This window comes from Dermacentor variabilis, unplaced genomic scaffold, assembly GCF_050947875.1.
Source record: "Dermacentor variabilis isolate Ectoservices unplaced genomic scaffold, ASM5094787v1 scaffold_13, whole genome shotgun sequence".
Lineage (NCBI taxonomy): Eukaryota > Metazoa > Arthropoda > Arachnida > Ixodida > Ixodidae > Dermacentor > Dermacentor variabilis.
This window is the reverse complement of record NW_027460291.1, coordinates 43,180,930-43,201,986: the sequence shown is the minus strand read 5'-3', so window position 1 is coordinate 43,201,986 and position 21,057 is coordinate 43,180,930.

Here is a 21,057-nt window from a genome sequence, read left to right as displayed (position 1 = left end):
TTAATCAGGAATCCGACTCCTAGTTCTCGTCTCTCCGCTAAGCCCCGGTAGCACAGTACGTGCCCGCTTTTTAGCGCTGTATATGCTTCTTTTGTCCTCCTAACCTCACTGAGCCCTATTATATCCCATTTACTACCCTCTAATTCCTCCAATAACACTGCTAGACTCGCCTCACTAGATAACGTTCTAACGTTAAACGTTGCCAGGTTTAGATTCCAATGGCGGCCTGTCCGGAGCAAGGTATTCTTAGCACCCTCTGCTGCGTCACAGATCTGACCGCCGCCGTGGTCAGTTGCTTCGCCGCTGCTGGACACTGAGGGCAGCGGTTTGATTGTTGCATTCATATAGGAGGTTGTGGCCAAGTACTGCACCAGGGTGGCCAATCCTGCTCTGGTGAAAGAGTGCGTTACCGGTTCTGGTCACCGGGATCAGGCCACACTCCAGGCCTGTTTGTGCAATTTTCTCAACGCACCGTTTTTTTTGTATTTTCCGGTGGAGAATTGCGCGGCACCGGAATTTAAACCACGGTCCTCTTGCACGGGAGGCGGATGCTCTACCGCCCCCGCAGGAGTTAACTTAAAAATTAAATTATCGAGTTTTACGTGACAAAACCACTTTCTGATTATGAGGCACGCCGTAGTGGAGGACTCCGGAAATTCGACCACCTGGGGTTCAAGCATTTGTCTCGCAAACCATACTTATTTCAAGGAAATTTTCCACGTCTCAATAATTTCTCTCGTCGTATTCGAGTGCTGATTGCCGTGTCATCGTTTCTTAACGAAGCTTTGCCTCAAGTCTAAATATTTTAAGGCAGTTTGTCGTGTGCGTATCATGGCCACGCACGCTTATATCGCTTTGCGTTTCTCTACCGCGGGTGCGCTTTAAAACCACGGCGCTGCAATTTTTCTTCAGAAAATTTCCTTTCCTTCCTTCTTCTCCTCCCTTAAACTGGCTCTCTTAACTTCCTATTGCTATCTACTAATTCGCGGTCGCAAGCGGTGCTTCGCCTTTCGGCGAAACTGCTACTTTCTACAATACAATGCAGGCCTCGTTCAATCATCAGATTAAGCGACTTAAAGCAGCACGGTTCCCTGACTCGTTGGTGACCTCAGTCACCGAATGCCTTTTGCGGAAGGTTAAAGGTACCAGCGCCACAAGGGAGGAAGAAAGAGACAGAACCCTAAGACCTGCAGTGATTCCTTATGCTCATAAGGTGTCCCATAATCTCGAGAAGGTGGCAGGCCGGTATGGTGTAACCATTGCCTTTTCTGCCCCCGTCAAACTGGGTCGACTCTGTTGGAAAACCACACGCGAGAAGACCTGTTCGCAAGGCTGTGGCAAGAAACATAGCACGTCCTACGGGAGATGCGCTACGGGCGTGGTGTGCGAAATCCCCTTGAGTGCGGCAAGTCCTATATAGGACAGACTGGGCGCTGCATAAATGAACGAGCCAGGGAACACGAACTAAATCTAATGAAAGAAGGCGTGACAAATTTGCCTGCGCACTGCAAGGCCTGCATGTGCAAAGCACGTTTTTCTGAGATTAGGATTCTTGGTAGAAGTAGATTTCAAACAGCACGTAGCTTACTATATAAAAAAGAAAGGTACACATTGCATTAGCAATACATCTGTCGTGCTTTATAAATCGGAAACTAGATTGTTTGACCGCTGGGAAACGTAGATCCGTGAACAGCCAGCGCATGCGTGAATGTTTATGTATATTCATGGGTCACAGGCTAAATTAAATCAGTTGGAAGTGCCACCCGTGTTGTCTTTATGTGCCTTCCTTTTGTGTGTGTTCAATTGCGGCAAAAAACATGTCTTTTAACAAGCACCAACTAAGGCAACAAGCAGTTCTGTTGCAACATATTTTGTATGTCATTTGTCAGGCCCCAATGACGATGACGTAATAACACCAACACGACATCATCGTCGTCGTCGTCGTCGTCATCATCATCATGATCATCATCATCATCATATTTTATGTCCACTGCAGCACGAAGGCCCCTCCCTGCGATCTCCAATTACCCCTGTCCTGCGCTAACCGATTCCAACTAGCGCCCGCGAATCTCCTAATTTCATCGCCGCTGCTCACATTCGGGGAACAGCTATGGGCACTCCAACTGACCCGCGAAGCCGTCGAAAGGCTTGCCCTTATCGTCCCAACGTGGGAGCGGCCCGCTTCGGGCTAGGAAACTAGCTGCCCTAATGAGCGACAAAAAACTTTTTTCATCCATTCATCCATCACCACAGCTAGTCTTCTGCAATCCTCGAATGTGCTTCCCGGCTCTTGGTACCCAATATGTAACTCTAATGGCCTAAGGGTTACATAACCTGCGCTTTACATCACTTGCCCAGCTCCATTTTTTTCTCTTAATGTCAATTAGTATATCCACTATACCCGTTTGATCTCTGATCCAAACCGCTCTCTTTCTGCCGCTTAACATTATGCCTTGCAATCGTCGTCTCATCGTTCCATCGTGCGCTCCTTAACTTGTTCTCAAGCTTCTTTCTCAATCTCCGTCTCTGCCCCATATGTCAGAACTGGTAAAATGCTCTGATTGTAATGCTTCGTTTTCAATGATAATGGTAAGCTTCTAGTCAGTAGCTGATAATGTCGGCCGTATGCACCGAAAGCCATTTTTATTCTTGTGTGAATTTCCTTCTCATAATGGGGGTTCCCTGTGATTAACTGACCTAGGTAAACGTACTCCTTCACAGAATCGTGAGGCTGACTGGCGACCCTGAACTCTTGTTTTCTTGCTCGGCGATTGATCATTATCTTTGTCTTCTGCATATTAATCTTCAACCACACTGTTAGGCTCTCTCTGTTAAGGTCCTCAATCATTTGTTGTAACTCCTCTGAGGGGTTGCTGAATAGAACAATGTAATCTGCGAACCCAAGGTTCGCCTTCCATCCTTACTCCCAAGCCTTATCGGTTTAATGGCTTGAATACTTCTTCCAAGCATGCAGTGAATAGCATTAGAGAGATTGTTTCTCCTTGTCCAACCCTTTCCTATATAGGTACCTTCCTACTTTTCTTGTGAAGAATCAAGGTAGCTGTGGAATCTGTAGATATTTTCCAAGATATTTACGCAAGTGGCCTGTACTCCTTGATTACGCATTACCTCTATGACTGCTTCTATCTCTACTGAATCAAATGCCTTTCGTAATCGATGAAAGCCATATAGAGCGGCTGATTTTAATCTGCGGATTTTTCGATTACCTGAATACTGACATGGATGTGATGTGGAGCGTATATGGATGTGGATGTGACATGGAGAGTATCCCTTCCTGAAACCAGCCAGTTCCCTTGGTTGACTTAAGTTCAGTGTTGTCCTTATTCTATTGGAAGTTATCTTCGTGAATATTTTATATGATACTGCGAATAAGCTAATGGGCCTGTAATTTTTCAATTTTTCAACGTCTCTGTTTTTCTGGATTAGTATAATGTTTGCATTCTTTCAGTTTTCTGGAACCCTTGCAGTCGATTGACAATTCATATAAAGAGCCGCCACTTTTCCAAGCAGGAAGTCTCCTGCATCTTTGATTAAATCGACTGTTATTGCATCTTCTTCTGTCGCTTGTCCTCGTTTAACGTCTTGTAAGGCCGTTTTGTCCTCATCGCTAGTTATCAGAGGAGTCTCTGCAACCTGTTCATTACTGCTTTAAATGGAGGTATCGTGGCTTCTCTGGGTACTACACAGGCCAGTATAGAATTCTTCCGCTGCGTTTACTATACCTTCGAGATTTCTGGCGATATTACCCTGCTTATCTTTCAGTGCATACATCTTGGTTTGTCCTATGCCAAGTTACCTTCTCACTGCTTTCAGGCTGCGTCCATATTTTAAGGATTCTTCAGTCTTTCTCACGTTATAATTTCGAATATTCCTTGTTTTCGCCTTGTTGATCAGTTTTCACAGTTCCGCGAATTCTATCTTATCCCTTGAGTTGGACACTTTCGTTCTTTCTCGTTTATTTATTAAGTTCTTTGTTACTTGGGAGAGCTTGTTAATGGTTGCCTTGGTACCTCGCCGCCCACTTGAATCGCTGCCTCTGAAGCCAGTCTAGTTAAGGTTTCTTTCATTATCTCGATGTAATCTTCATCTCTCTGCTGTAAGGTAGCACATCTGTTTGCAAGTACCAGCCTCATTGTGTCTGCTTTTACCTTTACTTCCTCTAGGTTGACCTGTTTCTGCTTGACGAAATATGCTCTTTCTCTTCCCACCAACTGAAGTGAATTCTAGCCCTCACTAACCAATAATCACTGCACTTTACCCTTCCTAACACTCCTACATCCTGCACTATGCTGGGATCGGCAGAAAATTTGAATCACTTTCATTTCTTGCTTCACCATTAGGGCTTTCGGAGGTAAATTTTCTGCTGCTATGCTTCCTGAAAAAGGTGTTCATTATTCGAAGCTTATTTCTTTCCGCGAATTCTACCAGGATCTCTCCTCTATAATTCCTAGAATCGATGCAGTAGTTGAAAATTGTTTGTTCACCAGCCTGCTTCCCCCCCCCTTTTGCATTGAACTCGCCCATTATTACAGTGTGCAGAGTTTTCACTTTACTCATCGCCAATTCAACATCTTCATAAAACTGATCTACTTGATCATCATAGTGACTTGATGTTGGAGCGTAGCCTTGCACTACCTTTAATCTATACCTCTTATTAAGTTTGATTACGACTACTGGTACCCTCTCATTAATGCTACAGAATCCGTCAATGTTGCCCACTATGTCCTTATGGATTAGGAATCCTGCCCCGTATTGCTTCTTATCTGGGAGACCTCTATAGCAGAGGACATGGCCGTTAGTGAGCACTGGATAAGCCTCACCAGCAAAAGTTGCTGTTTACTATTTACAATATCCAGAATTGATCAAACGTGAAGTTGTCACCGGCATTCTGAGTGGTTGGAAGGCATAATTTCTTGGAAAAATGGCCGCCAGAGGAGCAGCGTGAACTCGAGCGGCTTTATAGACTAGGAAAACTGCCTTAAAATATTTAGACTTGAGGGGAAGCTTCGTTAACAAACTATAACACGGCAATCAGCACTCGTATACGACGAGAGAAATTATTGAGACGTGGAAAATTCCCTTGAAGTAAATCTGGTTTGCGAGACAAATGCTCGTATGTATTGAATCTCTTAAAAGATGAGGGGGGGAAATATGCGCTCACCGAGAGGGCATCGTCAGCACGAGACCACCGCCAGGCACCTTACTGAGATGTAGAGAGCTTCGCGGCCGGAACAAAGTCTCCCCTCTCCGCCGGCCCAGGGTGGAAAACGCGCTTTCCGATCGCTCAAGGTTGCGCGGACATTGTATAGCTCTAGCGTCTAGGAAAGAGCTTAAACAGGTGCGGGGGCGGCACGCATAGCGTGGGAAGCTAGCCGCCGGAATAGCTATCTCAAGTACTGCTGCTGGCGAGGGCGAAATACCTTCGGTTAAATATAATAACCCTAATAGGACTTCTTTCAAAGAAAAAAAAAGAGAAGAAAAAGAAAAGGGAAACGGCTCAGAAGGCTATACTACGAGAGCTATGACTGATACTTTTCTATACATATGTATTCATCTCATCTATGGGATCGCATGCGCGCGCTGTTGGTTTCAAAGCGCAACCGTGGTAGGGAAACGGAAGGCGATATAAGCATGCGTGTCCATGATACGCACACGACAAACTGCCTTACAATATTTAGAATTGATATATATATATATACACACACAAAAGCCAATATAGGCTGCTCGACACTATCTCGCGCGTTTTTATAGCGACGTACATCAGAACCGACTCGTCGTTCCACAACAACCATTTCCTGAGTGTTCGCCACATATATGCCGAATAACTTCCTGTCATTCAATAAGAATGTCTCTCTTTCATGCAGCCTACCAATTCGCGCTGTTTCGGTTTAGACAAAACAATTTATCATTCGAGGCGCACTTGCCAAGTTTGCCTCCAATTAAAACTGCCTGCGATGCCTATAGTGCAGCTCTTATCTCACTCAACATACACAGCTCTATATACGTGCATCCGGTGCAATGCTTTCCGTTGTATCAGCAATTTCAATGTCATGGCCGATCATGTAAGCAAAAGTAGCTGTTTACTATTTACAATATCCAGAATTGATCAAACGTGAAGTTGTCACCGGCATTCTGAGTGGTTGGAAGGCATAATTTCTTGGAAAAATGGCCGCCAGAGGAGCAGCGTGAACTCTAGCGGCTTTATAGACTAGGAACACTGCCTTAAAATATTTAGACTTGAGGGGAAGCTTCGTTAACAAACTATAACACGGCAATCAGCACTCGTATACGACGAGAGAAATTATTGAGACGTGGAAAATTCCCTTGAAATAAATCTGGTTTGCGAGACAAATGCTTGTATGTATTGAATCTCTTAAAAGATGAGGGGGGGAAATATGCGCTCACCGAGAGGGCATCGTCAGCACGAGACCACCGCCAGGCACCTTACTGAGATGTAGAGAGCTTCGCGGCCGGAACAAAGTCTCCCCTCTCCGCCGGCCCAGGGTGGAAAACGCGCTTTCCGATCGCTCAAGGTTTCGCGGACATTGTATAGCTCTAGCGTCTAGGAAAGAGCTTAAACAGGTGCGGGGGCGGCACGCATAGCGTGGGAAGCTAGCCGCCGGAATAGCTATCTCAAGTACTGCTGCTGGCGAGGGCGAAATACCTTCGTGTAATTATAATAACCCTAATAGGACTTCTTTCAAAGAAAAAAAAGAGAAGAAAAAGAAAAGGGAAACGGCTCAGAAGGCTATACTACGAGAGCTATGACTGATACTTTTCTATATATATGTATTCATCTCATCTATGGGATCGCATGCGCGCGCTGTTGGTTTTAAAGCGCAACCGTGGTAGGGAAACGGAAGGCGATATAAGCATGCGTGTCCATGATACGCACACGACAAACTGCCTTACAATATTTAGAATTGATATATATATACACACACAAAAGCCAATATAGGCTGCTCGACACTATCTCGCGCGTTTTTATAGCGACGTACATGAGAACCGACTCGTCGTTCCACAACAACCATTTCCTGAGTGTTCGCCAGATATATGCCGAATAACTTCCTGTCATTCAATAAGAATGTCTCTCTTTCATGCAGCCTACCAATTCGCGCTGTTTCGGTTTAGACAAAACAATTTATCATTCGAGGCGCACTTGCCAAGTTTGCCTCCAATTAAAGCTGCCTGCGATGCCTATAGTGCAGCTCTTATCTCACTCAACATACACAGCTCTATATACGTGCATCCGGTGCAATGCTTTCCGTTGTATCAGCAATTTCAATGTCATGGCCGATCATGTAAGCAAAAGTAGCTGTTTACTATTTACAATATCCAGAATTGATCAAACGTGATGTTGTCACCGGCATTCTGAGTGGTTGGAAGGCATAATTTCTTGGAAAAATGGCCGCCAGAGGAGCAGCGTAAACTCGAGCGGCGTTATAGACTAGGAACACTGCCTTAAAATATTTAGACTTGAGGGGAAGCTTCGTTAACAAACTATAACACGGCAATCAGCACTCGTATACGACGAGAGAAATTATTGAGACGTGGAAAATTCCCTTGAAATAAATCTGGTTTGCGAGACAAATGCTTGTATGTATTGAATCTCTTAAAAGATGAGGGGGGGAAATATGCGCTCACCGAGAGGGCATCGTCAGCACGAGACCACCGCCAGGCACCTTACTGAGATGTAGAGAGCTTCGCGGCCGGAACAAAGTCTCCCCTCTCCGCCGGCCCAGGGTGGAAAACGCGCTTTCCGATCGCTCAAGGTTGCGCGGACATTGTATAGCTCTAGCGTCTAGGAAAGAGCTTAAACAGGTGCGGGGGCGGCACGCATAGCGTGGGAAGCTAGCCGCCGGAATAGCTATCTCAAGTACTGCTGCTGGCGAGGGCGAAATACCTTCGTTTAATTATAATAACCCTAATAGGACTTCTTTCAAAGAAAAAAAAAGAGAAGAAAAAGAAAAGGGAAACGGCTCAGAAGGCTATACTACGAGAGCTATGACTGATACTTTTCTATATATATGTATTCATCTCATCTATAGGATCGCATGCGCGCGCTGTTGGTTTTAAAGCGCAACCGTGGTAGGGAAACGGAAGGCGATATAAGCATGCGTGTCCAAGATACGCACACGACAAACTGCCTTACAATATTTAGAATTGATATATATATACACACACAAAAGCCAATATAGGCTGCTCGACACTATCTCGCGCGTTTTTATAGCGACGTACATGAGAACCGACTCGTCGTTCCACAACAACCATTTCCTGAGTGTTCGCCAGATATATGCCGAATAACTTCCTGTCATTCAATAAGAATGTCTCTCTTTCATGCAGCCTACCAATTCGCGCTGTTTCGGTTTAGACAAAACAATTTATCATTCGAGGCGCACTTGCCAAGTTTGCCTCCAATTAAAACTGCCTGCGATGCCTATAGTGCAGCTCTTATCCCACTCAACATACACAGCTCTATATACGTGCATCCGGTGCAATGCTTTCCGTTGTATCAGCAATTTCAATGTCATGGCCGATCATGTAAGCAAAAGTAGCTGTTTACTATTTACAATATCCAGAATTGATCAAACGTGAAGTTGTCACCGGCATTCTGAGTGGTTGGAAGGCATAATTTCTTGGAAAAATGGCCGCCAGAGGAGCAGCGTGAACTCGAGCGGCTTTATAGACTAGGAAAACTGCCTTAAAATATTTAGACTTGAGGGGAAGCTTCGTTAACAAACTGTAACACGGCAATCAGCACTCGTATACGACAAGAGAAATTATTGAGACGTGGAAAATTCCCTTGAAATAAATCTGGTTTGCGAGACAAATGCTTGTATGTATTGAATCTCTTAAAAGATGAGGGGGGCGAATATGCGCTCACCGAGAGGGCATCGTCAGCACGAGACCACCGCCAGGCACCTTACTGAGATGTAGAGAGCTTCGCGGCCGGAACAAAGTCTCCCCTCTCCGCCGGCCCAGGGTGGAAAACGCGCTTTCCGATCGCTCAAGGTTGCGCGGACATTGTATTGCTCTAGCGTCCAGGAAAGAGCTTAAACAGGTGCGGGGGCGGCACGCATAGCGTGGGAAGCTAGCCGCCGGAATAGCTATCTCAAGTACTGCTGCTGGCGAGGGCGAAATACCTTCGTGTAATTATAATAACCCTAATAGGACTTCTTTCAAAGAAAAAAAAAGAGAAGAAAAAGAAAAGGGAAACGGCTCAGAAGGCTATACTACGAGAGCTATGACTGATACTTTTCTATATATATGTATTCATCTCATCTATGGGATCGCATGCGCGCGCTGTTGGTTTTAAAGCGCAACCGTGGTAGGGAAACGGAAGGCGATATAAGCATACGTGTCCATGATACGCACACGACAAACTGCCTTACAATATTTAGAATTGATATATATATACACACACAAAAGCCAATATAGGCTGCTCGACACTATCTCGCGCGTTTTTATAGCGACGTACATCAGAACCGACTCGTCGTTCCACAACAACCATTTCCTGAGTGTTCGCCAGATATATGCCGAATAACTTCCTGTCATTCAATAAGAATGTCTCTCTTTCATGCAGCCTACCAATTCGCGCTGTTTCGGTTTAGACAAAACAATTTATCATTCGAGGCGCACTTGCCAAGTTTGCCTCCAATTAAAACTGCCTGCGATGCCTATAGTGCAGCTCTTATCTCACTCAACATACACAGCTCTATATACGTGCATCCGGTGCAATGCTTTCCGTTGTATCAGCAATTTCAATGTCATGGCCGATCATGTAAGCAAAAGTAGCTGTTTACTATTTACGATATCCAGAATTGATCAAACGTGAAGTTGTCACCGGCATTCTGATTGGTTGGAAGGCATAATTTCTTGGAAAAATGGCCGCCAGAGGAGCAGCGTGAACTCGAGCGGCTTTATAGACTAGGAAAACTGCCTTAAAATATTTAGACTTGAGGGGAAGCTTCGTTAACAAACTATAACACGGCAATCAGCACTCGTATACGACGAGAGAAATTATTGAGACGTGGAAAATTCCCTTGAAATAAATCTGGTTTGCGAGACAAATGCTTGTATGTATTGAATCTCTTAAAAGATGAGGGGGGGAAATATGCGCTCACCGAGAGGGCATCGTCAGCACGAGACCACCGCCTGTATTAAATTTAACAGAGGATGCAGATTTGGCACATACGTTAACCTTACTGAGGTCTATCTGAATCGACAGACCGATCATTATCGAAGTATAAACTGAACAAGTCGCATGCGAACGTATGTGCGTGCAGCAACGTGTTTGATAAGCATTTTGTGTAATATGTTTATTGCCACTTGGGCAGTAATTGGGTCATTGAACTTATGAAGAAGCTTTTGTTTTCTGTTTCTGTTTGTTTGGATTCGTAGACCGTCCCTGTTGAGTACAAATTACCGGTAGGTAGGCCCGTAGCCAAGAATTGAATTCTTGTGTGTGGGGGGGGGGGGGGGGGCACTTTCTGAAAGCCTTGACTATCTGAGGAAAGCACCTATTTTTCAGTAATTATTTCCGGTAAAAATCGCAGTATGTAAATTAGGTGAATTTTTAAATACCATTTCAAAAACCATTTTATATTATTACTTTTGAGATGAATCTTTCTAATGGTATAATATCTCAATGTGGACGATTCGTCTCCAATAGATTTCATTAATAAATATAACACAGCGCTATTCAGGGCCACAAATGAAAAGACAAAGAGTGGAAATATTAGTGTGATTGAGGCACACTCAAGAAGAGCTTCATCCTGCGTCTGGCGTGGGACGGTCGGCAGTGATCTCGTCAGGTCCCACAAGTCCGTGGCACGGTGCGTCGGTTTTCGTCAAAGAGCTTCTCCGCACTGACTCTCCGTGTCTTCTTCGTAAACGTTGCGATTACGTCACTCACATCAACGGACTCTTTGTAGAGTGACGTCGGAGCCAGCCTGCGCAATCCTTCGTCAACAGAGCTGTTGTGAAGGTAGGTTTTGAGGCACTTCAGCGTCGAAAAGCTTCTCTCAGCTGCCGCTGTGGTGACAGGAAGTGTGGCAAGTATCTTGAGCAGAGTGCTGACAATTAGGAACAGGCTGGTGTTGCACTGCTTCAGGGCCTCGTTCGCATACTTTGGCAGCTCTTCTGGAGGTCTTCTTTGCAACTTCTGTTTCCATGTCACCCCCTCTCCTTTGATCACTTTGATATTTTTGGGTTCCACATGCGCCATGTAGAAATGTACTGCCAGCTGTAGCGACTCAAAGCTGTTGTGAGCGGCGTAATTCGGCAGCACGAGTTGAAGACTGTACAACATCGCCTTGTGACCAGTGAAGCGCTCGGTCAATGCAGACCGCAGATCGTCCCTATACGGGATGAAGCAAGCACATCTGTAATGTTCTTCAGGATAAGAAGCGTGGTTTTCTCTGTGTTTCTTAGAACCGATTCTTTCTGAGAATTTCTGGCTGAACGCCGAATCCTTTCGCCGTTGCTTCACACGATTCAGAAATCTCCTTGAACTGATCATTAGCATCTTCTCTGATGTCGCTAAGCTGTTTCAGCACCAAGTCTATATGCTCGAGGGTGACGCTCATGTCCACGAAATTGCCTTGCAGGTACTGAGACAAACAAAGCGTTGGACTGAGAAGCATCTCGCTCACTGCGAGAGAGACGGGAATGCTGAAGCTGCAGAGACGATTGCGAAGTGTGGAAGCAGTCGCATTTCTCCCAGCTTCGTTCTCAGTAAGTAATTCACGCGACTTGACGATTTCAGGCAGCGCTTCACTGAAGAGAATCACGGCTTCATGCCGCTCACCCTACCTGGTCTCCCAGTAATTATAAAGGCGTGAAAATGTGCGCGACCAAAACTCGAGGTGCTTCTTGAGAACATCGGATCTTCTTGAGGAGCTTCTGAAATACGAAAAAAATTCGCTTATTATTGCGAAAGCGTTTCGGATGTCGCTTACCTTAGACGCATCGTTCAAGCAAATGTTTAGCGAATGCGAAGAGCCGTGCATATACACTGCTAAAGGATACGCTTCGCGAATGAGGGCCTGCACTCCACGAGATGAACCACTCGATCAGGACAGCGGCTCCATTATCCTTGACCTCTCATACAAGCAAGATCTAAACCGAGGCGAACAAGCTCTGTTTTTAACGTTTGCGACGGACTTGTTCCGCTGAGATCTGAAACTGGCACAAAAACGAGAAAATCTTCTTTGATCTTCTTCGTTTAATGCTCCACGTACCGTACACAGAGGTATAACAGCTCAGTATGTGTACCGAAAGTAGTGCCATTGGCGAGAACAGAGAAAATCCAGACTTGTTCACAGCTTGAACGATTCTTTCTTCTATTTGCTTGCCGCGATTATAGCAATCAACTCATTTTGGATTGTTGGGCTTGTGTAAAGGGCATTTCCACCAGACGTTTTTACGTGCTCGGCAAGGATATCATCGACCCCTCTCGCCCTGAAGCGCAGAAGTGCTCTAGAGGTTCTGTCATTTTTGGGAGGTTCTTTCTTCCACTGTAAGTTTGCCGGAATCTCTGTCTCTCCTGAGCGCAATTTCTTGCCGGCCACAAAGAAGTACTGTTTGAATGACTTTCGGCAGCATTGCCTTGTTTTCTTTTTTTCTGATTCGATCTTTCCTTGCTTGTTCAACTGAAGACTTATGGTGTCATTTTTCCATGAGTCACTTCCAAAAATGACTGTGCCCCGGTCATGAGAACCTTTTCCTATTCCGGATTTCGTGGAAAATAGGACGCAGACCTTACAGAAGGCGCCTTTCTGTACGCCTGAGTAGGCGAGCTCCTGGAAACGTTGCAGCCAGTAAAGCTGAAATTTTCACCTTTTCCTGTCCTTTGATACAGAAACCTCAAAGCCGTCGCTAGAACAAGGTGTCCACGTGATCGCCTAGACACGTTCTTTCGTGTTTTCGGGTAGGGTCGGACAGCCGACGTAGATTCCAGTATCGTTTTGCGTAGGCGGTTCATTCAGCTTCAGGGCCAGCCTTTTTGAAGACGATAATCCAGCGAATTTCTCGTCGCGGATGACCACAGCTGTCTGATGGGTACCACTCTCATCCTCTTCGTACTACCGCCGAAGTACTGCATATTAAAACAATATTACCGTTCCTAAGGAAGAGCGCTGCAGCTCAAACCCTCCTCAAATTATACACCTAAAACCTAAACTCTTTGTTAATTTTGGAAGCAAACTCGACATAAGTAATGTTAATGCAGTTGTATACGTTGTCACCACGCGTTCTGTTATACTCTCGCGCTTATAGGAAATTGCACAAATCGGCAATGCTTACACGGAATGCTGGCACGGAAGCTTGTTGAAGAAGTTCATTAGATTTGAACCGTCCCGCCTCTTTTTTCGTGTTCACAATGATGAAGCGCAGAGATTCCTGCTCAAACAAGGGCTGAACTGCAGTTCGTTTTCTCTGCTTCCACAGCGAAAGGCTTCGCCACTCATCTTGAGCGAGTGTTGCTTGGTCCGTGCATCGCCGGCCAGGTTGCTTACACGGCGGCTCGTCCGGCCGATGTACTCAGCGCCGTAATACATGGGCACGGAAAGGCCTGCTCACTATTGCACGTGGTAAGCAGCTCTTGGCAAGTTTCTTTGCGCAGCGGGCTGGAGGGAGCTGTGCTGGAGAACTCCCCCCTCCCCCCATCCAAATTCCGGGAGGTGGCGGCACCGCTGGCTGCCTTCCCCCCCTGGATACGGGCCTCCCGGTAGGCCATTCTGCTTGTTCTGGATCAGTGCTACGCACCTTATCGTTTCCTGCATCTACGTTCACTTCTAAATACTCAAAATTTCTTAGAACAGCGTTCGAGTGTAAAACATGCGGTGCTTCACCCCTGCACGTCTTTCCTGATAAATGGAGCTCCTTTTTGTCGCAACATATCTTATCGGTCGCTTGAGGTACCGTTTCACGCGTTTGTAATGCCTTTCCATAGTTCGGGATAGAGGTTTTTGCTTCCGCTGGAATATGAATGCGTATTCTCCCGTGTTAGTTGGAGGATATCAATAAAAATACAGTGCTGGTGGTGTGCACCAGCGAGCCTTGTGTTGTGTGTGCAAGAAAGATGTAAGTTCTTATTCCATGTATCAATGTCTTACCAACGCATAGTCAATATTTTTGAATACAATTGATTTCACATGGATTTGGCTTATGCGGGGCCTGGCTATTTTGTAATCACTTCGAGAATATAAGCGTTTGGTTAGGTGACTTCTAGATATCACATGAGCATGGAAATGGTATCAAATAATAGCCCTGCAAGCTCAGTCCACAGTCAGCAGTTAACGATTTAAATAGAAAGGAGTGCAATTACCCGAAAACACTTCGGACTAATAGGGTTCACGATATTTTACCGCTACCACCATCTGTCGAGCATGCGTTAAATTACACGCGCACGCGATGTTTCGCGGATGTTCCCGCACGCTGCAAACATTCGTCACTGGCGTTGAGTTTGAGTGCTTTTAAAGACAAGGTTTTTTTGCTGACTTATCACAGGCTAGGTGTATGTGCGATCTCGCTATCTTGTAGCCACTTAAAAAAAAATTAGAATGAGTCAAAGAAGTGTTGACGCCAAAAACGACAAGCTAGACGTAAATGTTGACTAAAGGTGGTAGAGCGCAGGGAAACACGAGGACAACAGAAGTTGATTGTTACGCTTGTGTCTTCTCTCTTCTTTTTTGTACATGTGGTGTGCGTTCGTCTGTGTCCGTCTGTGTGTCCACTCGTGCGTGCGTGTTCGTGATCCCTCGCTCGCGCTCGTGTGTGCGTGACAGCATGTGTGCGCGCCTGTGGTTGTGTGTTTATGTCCTAATGCGCGCTTTATACGATGTCATGTATGAAGTAAGCGGGCCCTCCGCGTGTCTTTTAAAGTGTGATGGTACTTCTAGAATTCATAGATTGAAAGTCTAGTTCAAAATAAAAGTCGGAGATCAAAATTTTCTTGTGCTTGGCTAGTGTCTAGCTTACCTCAACGAAGTTGAAATGAATGTAAACGACTTTCCCTTGTTGCTGTTCACCGAGGATATTTGAATTAAAGTTGTGAACGCTGTAATTAAGTTAAACTGGGGGTAATTCTCCAATATTAAGGCTGATTTGGTATCTCATACTGAGGAATGACGCAATTATTGGCGAGAGCAGACAGGACCATCGGGGTACACTGAAAAAGGGGCACAAGCGCTGACTCCTCAAGGCCATTCGAAGCATGTTTACCAGTTTCACACAATGACAGTACCGTTCATCAGGTTGTAATTATTCTGGAATGTGAACTATTGAATGAGCTATTTTGGAGTGCCATCTGCATCATTGAAAATAAGAAGTTGAAATAAATATATAATAAATAAATTGAAAATAAAACGCATCAAGCTCTGATTTTATCAAGATTGCTTTGCTTCTTTTTTTCTGTGGGACACTTTCTATTGCGAAAGCAAATATATGAACATCTCCGGCGAAATTACGCCGTCGTCGTCGCCGTGAGGTTTCGTATGAAGTCCAAGTGCGACGACATCGTGACTTGCATGCCATTTAATGTGGGAGGGAGAGAAAGCTTGCGAGCGTTACACATCAAGGATGTTGGCTCGATGCGGTGCCGTCCTCCCGTACGCTTGATAAGCGCGCACAATAGGGAGGGGGGGGGCGCAGGCGAGCGCCTTCTCTTCTACTAGCCCGACCGTCGCTGTGCATGGCTGTGAGCGCAGCTGAGCACATACTTGGCCCGAACACCCCGTCTTTGAGGTTTTGTGCCGCGGGTGCAAATACAAGCTAGCTCAAGTGGCTGGTCACTTCACGCAAGATGCCTTCCCGGGCGTCTAATGTTGGAGGTAGCATAATCTTAAGTTTCGTGCAGGCGTTCAAGCGAGAGGCAGCCCGAAGCGTTTTCTCCGCAATGACGGCGTTCTCCTTCACGCCGCATAGAAACAGCCAATGTTCGCGGTCTTCTACTGAAATCTGTTCAAGTATGCCTGTGCACGCGCGACTCTCTGCTTGCTCATTTAATTGTTAAACTAACGCTTGCGTCAATTTATATGGCTGATAAAACTAAAAACATTACTTAGTGCAGTTGTGTATTACTTTACTATCAATATTAGTGCTTTGCCTTTCTGATGAAACTGCAACGTTAATGACAGCGCACACCTTAAGGGCACTATTTCAAGGTACCCTGAACCGCAGCTCAGGTTCTCTTAAAAAGATCGCGATCGTCATCTTCGCTCGGTGCTTTCTTCACTCGCAGATACAGCAAACGACGCGTGGCGACGGTGTTGTCGCCCTTGGACTTTATGCAGAACATCACGGCGACGGCAAAAGCAACGGCTATCGACGGCTATCCACGGCTGCGACGGCTATCGCAATAATAAACAATATTAAAGTTATCCGGCGTCAGTATTCGAGCACAGTACCCTATGCGCGGAATACCAATATTGAAACCATTACGCTACGGTCAAACGCACTGAGAGGCGACAGAGAACGCCCTTACGAATTTCTTGCAGGCAAGCCAGCGTGTTGAGACGCTTGGTGCGTTTCAAGTTGGCCACTTCGACAGGGTGAGCCGCTTCTCTCAGAAGCGATTGTGAGCATTCGCGAAGTATTCTGCACTTAGAAAAGTATAGAATGCGCTGAAATTTACGACAGTAAAGGCATATAAAGCGTAATAAACGAATTACAGACAAATCCATGCACGAGGGAAAGTAAAAATGTAACGGGACTTTTGCAATTTCTCGCACTGGGGTTTGGTAACACTGCTGAATTAGTGTCGTCTGCAACACTTCTATGGAACGTGTCACTCTTATTCCCGCGTTAGTCGTTAGTGTGTAGCAGACCGTTAAACATGGCAGCCCTATTGTCGATCTGCACAAAGGAGGAAATGAGGACAGTGATTTAATTTTTGTTTCCGGAGATTGTTAAACCCGCGGAAATTATTCGTCGAAAGCAAGCGCAGCATGGTGACAAGTCTTTATCGCGAAGCAAGTTCTACAAATGGTTATAGAGCGTTTCAATCAGGGAATGACTTCTTTGTGTGGCGAGGAAAGACAGATCAGGCCATCGACGTCAACGACTGAGGACAATTTGAAAGTCCTTCGGGGTATGGTGATGAAAAACAGACGAAACACAGTGGACGAAATCGACAATACATTACGTATCAGTCATGGTTCAGCGTATTCCATTTTACACGGCAGGCTAAATTTTCGGAAAGTGCGTGCAAGCTGGGTCCCGATAGAACTGTCAGCGTAGCATAACGCACAAACGTTGGACATCTCTTGTAAACGTCTGGCCCGTTATGATCGCGATCAGGGAGGTGGGTTTTTACAGCAAATTGTTATTGTTATTGAAACTTGGGTAGATCATCCCCAACCGGAACGTCTGGAAGCATGGTTTGGCAACGGTCATCTTGACCAGAAGTTAAGAAAGTTAAACGTTAGCCATGAGCGGTTAAGATTTTGCTAACACAATTCTGTGTGGTAGCTGTTCATTTCACCCCAAGAGACGGAACTGCGAACAGTGAGAATTATTAGGATGTGTTGCGAACTAATCTGAAACCTACAATCAGATCCAAACGTCGTGGAAAACTGCGAGATGGTGTCATAATGTAGCGAGATAACGCTCGGCCACATTCTGCCAAACGGATGGCCGCAACAATAAAGGAGTTGCGATTCGAATCGCTGGAACACCCACCATACAGTCAAGACCTGGCTCCATTCGATTTTCGAATGTTTGGACAATTGAAGGAAGCGCTCTGGGGAAGAACATTTGCAACCGATACGGAAGTCATTGATGCGGTGCAAAAATTGGTTACAGGTGCAACCAAAAAATTTTTCCGGAACTATCAAAACAGTTGTGAAATGTTGGGCAAACTGCATTGAAGTGCATGAAGGGTATGTAGAAAAATAATGCATGTTTCAGGTTTCAATCAATAAAGAAAATACACCTTTTTTCAAAAGGCTCTTTACTTTTTGACTTCTTCTTGTACTTTCCATCATTCAAATGGTGGCTGAACGATCGCAACGCCAGTGTTCCCACTAGTAATTGTTGTATGAAACTCTATGGCAACTGCAGTGCACAGTGCACAGCGATTTCCTGGAGCAACGAGTGAGAAAGCAGGTGGTGCTTGCGCTGTTATCGGGTGCGTGAGTCAGCGAAAGAAAAGGCAGGATCATCGCTCGCGGTCTTCTTGGCAACAGCGCATTACATTTCTTTCATCACACAGGCGGAAGAACACACTTATTAACGGTGGACATTTTGCACGCCAAGCCTGTCATTATGATACGGAACTTCAACGCACGTGTGTGTCTGTTGTACAAATCTCTGTTGTAAGGCATGTGAAGACCGGCTAGTAAGCGCAAATTTTAAATTTCGTCATTCTTCTTCTACAAACTGCAATAGCACTGGAAAATATGTTTCTTTATTATTCGCAATGTAAATAGCGTTTGTTCAGTAGGTATATATTGACCTAGGGCAACTGTAGCGTGTATTCAGACCTTTTAGAAGGCCTGTATCTGACGTGGACTAATATGCAATAAAATATCAAGTCCATTCAATATATTTTGCTACTGTTATCCCCGCTACTATGTTGATACTACTTCTTGTAACAATGCTGGTGTTCCTCTTTTTCTGTACGCGCGCAAAGTTTTTAAACAGCGAATGGAACGATTGTACCTTACATATTTACAGACAATAGGACTATTTCCATTGAAATCACAATGTTCAACATGCCACTTAATAAGATTTGTTGAAATTAATCAAGCCATCTTTCCAACGACAAAACGAAGCAGGCGAGTACTGTTGGCAAGCCAAAATCACATAACCTTGGCACTAGTCATACATTTTCCGCGCTGGAACTGCTTATGGGGCGATAAGTCAATTAGGGTTTTCAACAAGACTTGCAATGTAACGTATAATATTGATGTGGAAAGTTTGTTAATTATTTCGTGCAACTATGATTTGTCGCGCATGTAAATTCAGCTCCTATAAAAACCTACGGAACTACACAGGTGGAATACTGCTATGCGCCCCCGCCCGCCCCAAAAAAAGAACGAAAAATAAAACAGAAATTTGGGCAGGTAAAAAACGCCCTCTGCATGGGAGAAGAGTTTCAAGTACGTTGGCAACTTCAGGGCTCACTTCATCGGCATCTACTTCAATGTGTAAAGGCCCTCTAAAAGGAATAAAAGGTCCCTAAGTAAATGCACAACCCCGTAAGCGTCACTCGTCAAACGCTGCCTCAGCAGGCAAGGATTGTATCACAAACAATTCAAGGAAAATAATTAACAGAGCCACGCGCTGCCAATTTACGTGCGCAGCTGACGTCACCTTCTCGCTCCGCGCCGCTTGTCTGTCAGCGCGTATCTCGCTAATTTAATGCTATTAAATATTTCTGATCTTGAGAGGAACGTTTCAAGGTTCCAGTAAGGACATACCACGGTAATTTAGCCGCGAGCACGTCAGCACTCAAGACCTTCATTTATCTTTATGCAGCGAAACTGTCCTAATAGGAAACACTTTTTTATGCTCTACCGTGCCACCCGCAAGTCACCTAGGCGAATTTTAGGGATTGTTATGGTTCTTTATCAGGTCTAAGCTGCTTTCATAAACATCGGTCTCTACACTTCAAGTAAGCGATGCGCCTTGAAGAGGCCGCATTTTCTGACAGACAGCCGGGGCTATGCTGGAGTCATCAGCCTTTTTTTGGTATTAATTACGGTGGGTTTTGTGTCCCGGCGTGAGTGCAATGCCGGGACTACCCGCGGCGGAGCTGGGCAGCAGGCGCCGCACGTCAAAAAAATGCTACACAGGCCCGCCTGGTCACAAGCGGGCTCTGTTGTAGATTGCGGAAACCTGGCAGAAGCCGATCCCACCCGAAACAGCCAGAGGCTCTTCGGAAGGCAGCGGGGGATCGCATGATATCGAAGGCGATGAGCGATGCCATCAGAAACGAGAAAGCCACATCTGGGGCCTCGCTATATGCAGATGCTCAAGGGCTGCATTTGATGGTGTCCACGACTTCGTCTTTCTCGAAATGAAAACAAAAATAAAATGAAGAGCGCAAGCTCGCGCAGAAGAAAGAAAAGAAAACACTGCGGACGCGCGAACATTCTGCCCGAGCTCACGCACTGCGAACGGGACATATTCGATCCACGCTTTGCCTACGAAACTGCACGCGAAGGCGTAATAACGGAGTTTTACGAACCGCTGTAATTAGAGGGTGTATATTTGTCCGAGTTCATATTTTGTTAAAATAAATCGAAGGATGAATGAGTGTGCGTGAAGAGCTCAATTTCCGTGGGTTAACGATTGATCCTAATGAATTACCTAGCAATGCACGCCTACTACACTCGTTACACCCGTTGTTACCCAGTGCCGTGAGTGTAGCGGCGCTGCGATGGAGCTGCGCACCACCACAGCAGCCATGAACAAATCCGCGGGGCGGGCCTCCCGTGCACCTTCGTGAGTGCTGCCCACTGCAGTCACATGACCCGACACTCGCTGTGCCGAAGGTCGTTCATTGCGCGAGCTCCCTTTTCTCGTCACTCCATTCACTGCTTTCCTCTCGCACTAGCTCCGCCCACCGCACTGCCTCTCTGCTCCCCTTCCCGCTTTTCTTTTCTCTTCTTCTATAGAGCTCTCGCCACATCAATTCTCTCGCTTCTTGAACAGAAATAAACCAGACCTTGTTAATGAAAAGGCGTGTGTCCGTCTCGTTCACCACTGCTCTCCATTTGTGAACCTTATTTAGCCACTATTTCATATTTGGTAAAGAGGGGCGATTGTCACGAGTAATCTGTGGTCAAAGATTGAAGTTCTAGATGCAATACAGGGCTCTGCAGATTTTTAGCGAACATTCGCTTCCTCCATATTTGCAGGCGGTATACGAAACGCGTACAATGTTTTCCCGCTGTCCACGGTGAACTGGGTGAGGCACCTTCTTGTATATGGTATATTGCGGCCAGGTTAAAGTTTATACGAAGGCAAAAAATAATGTTCGTAGATTAATCACCTCTGAAGCAGCGATTAACTTAAACATGCGTTCTG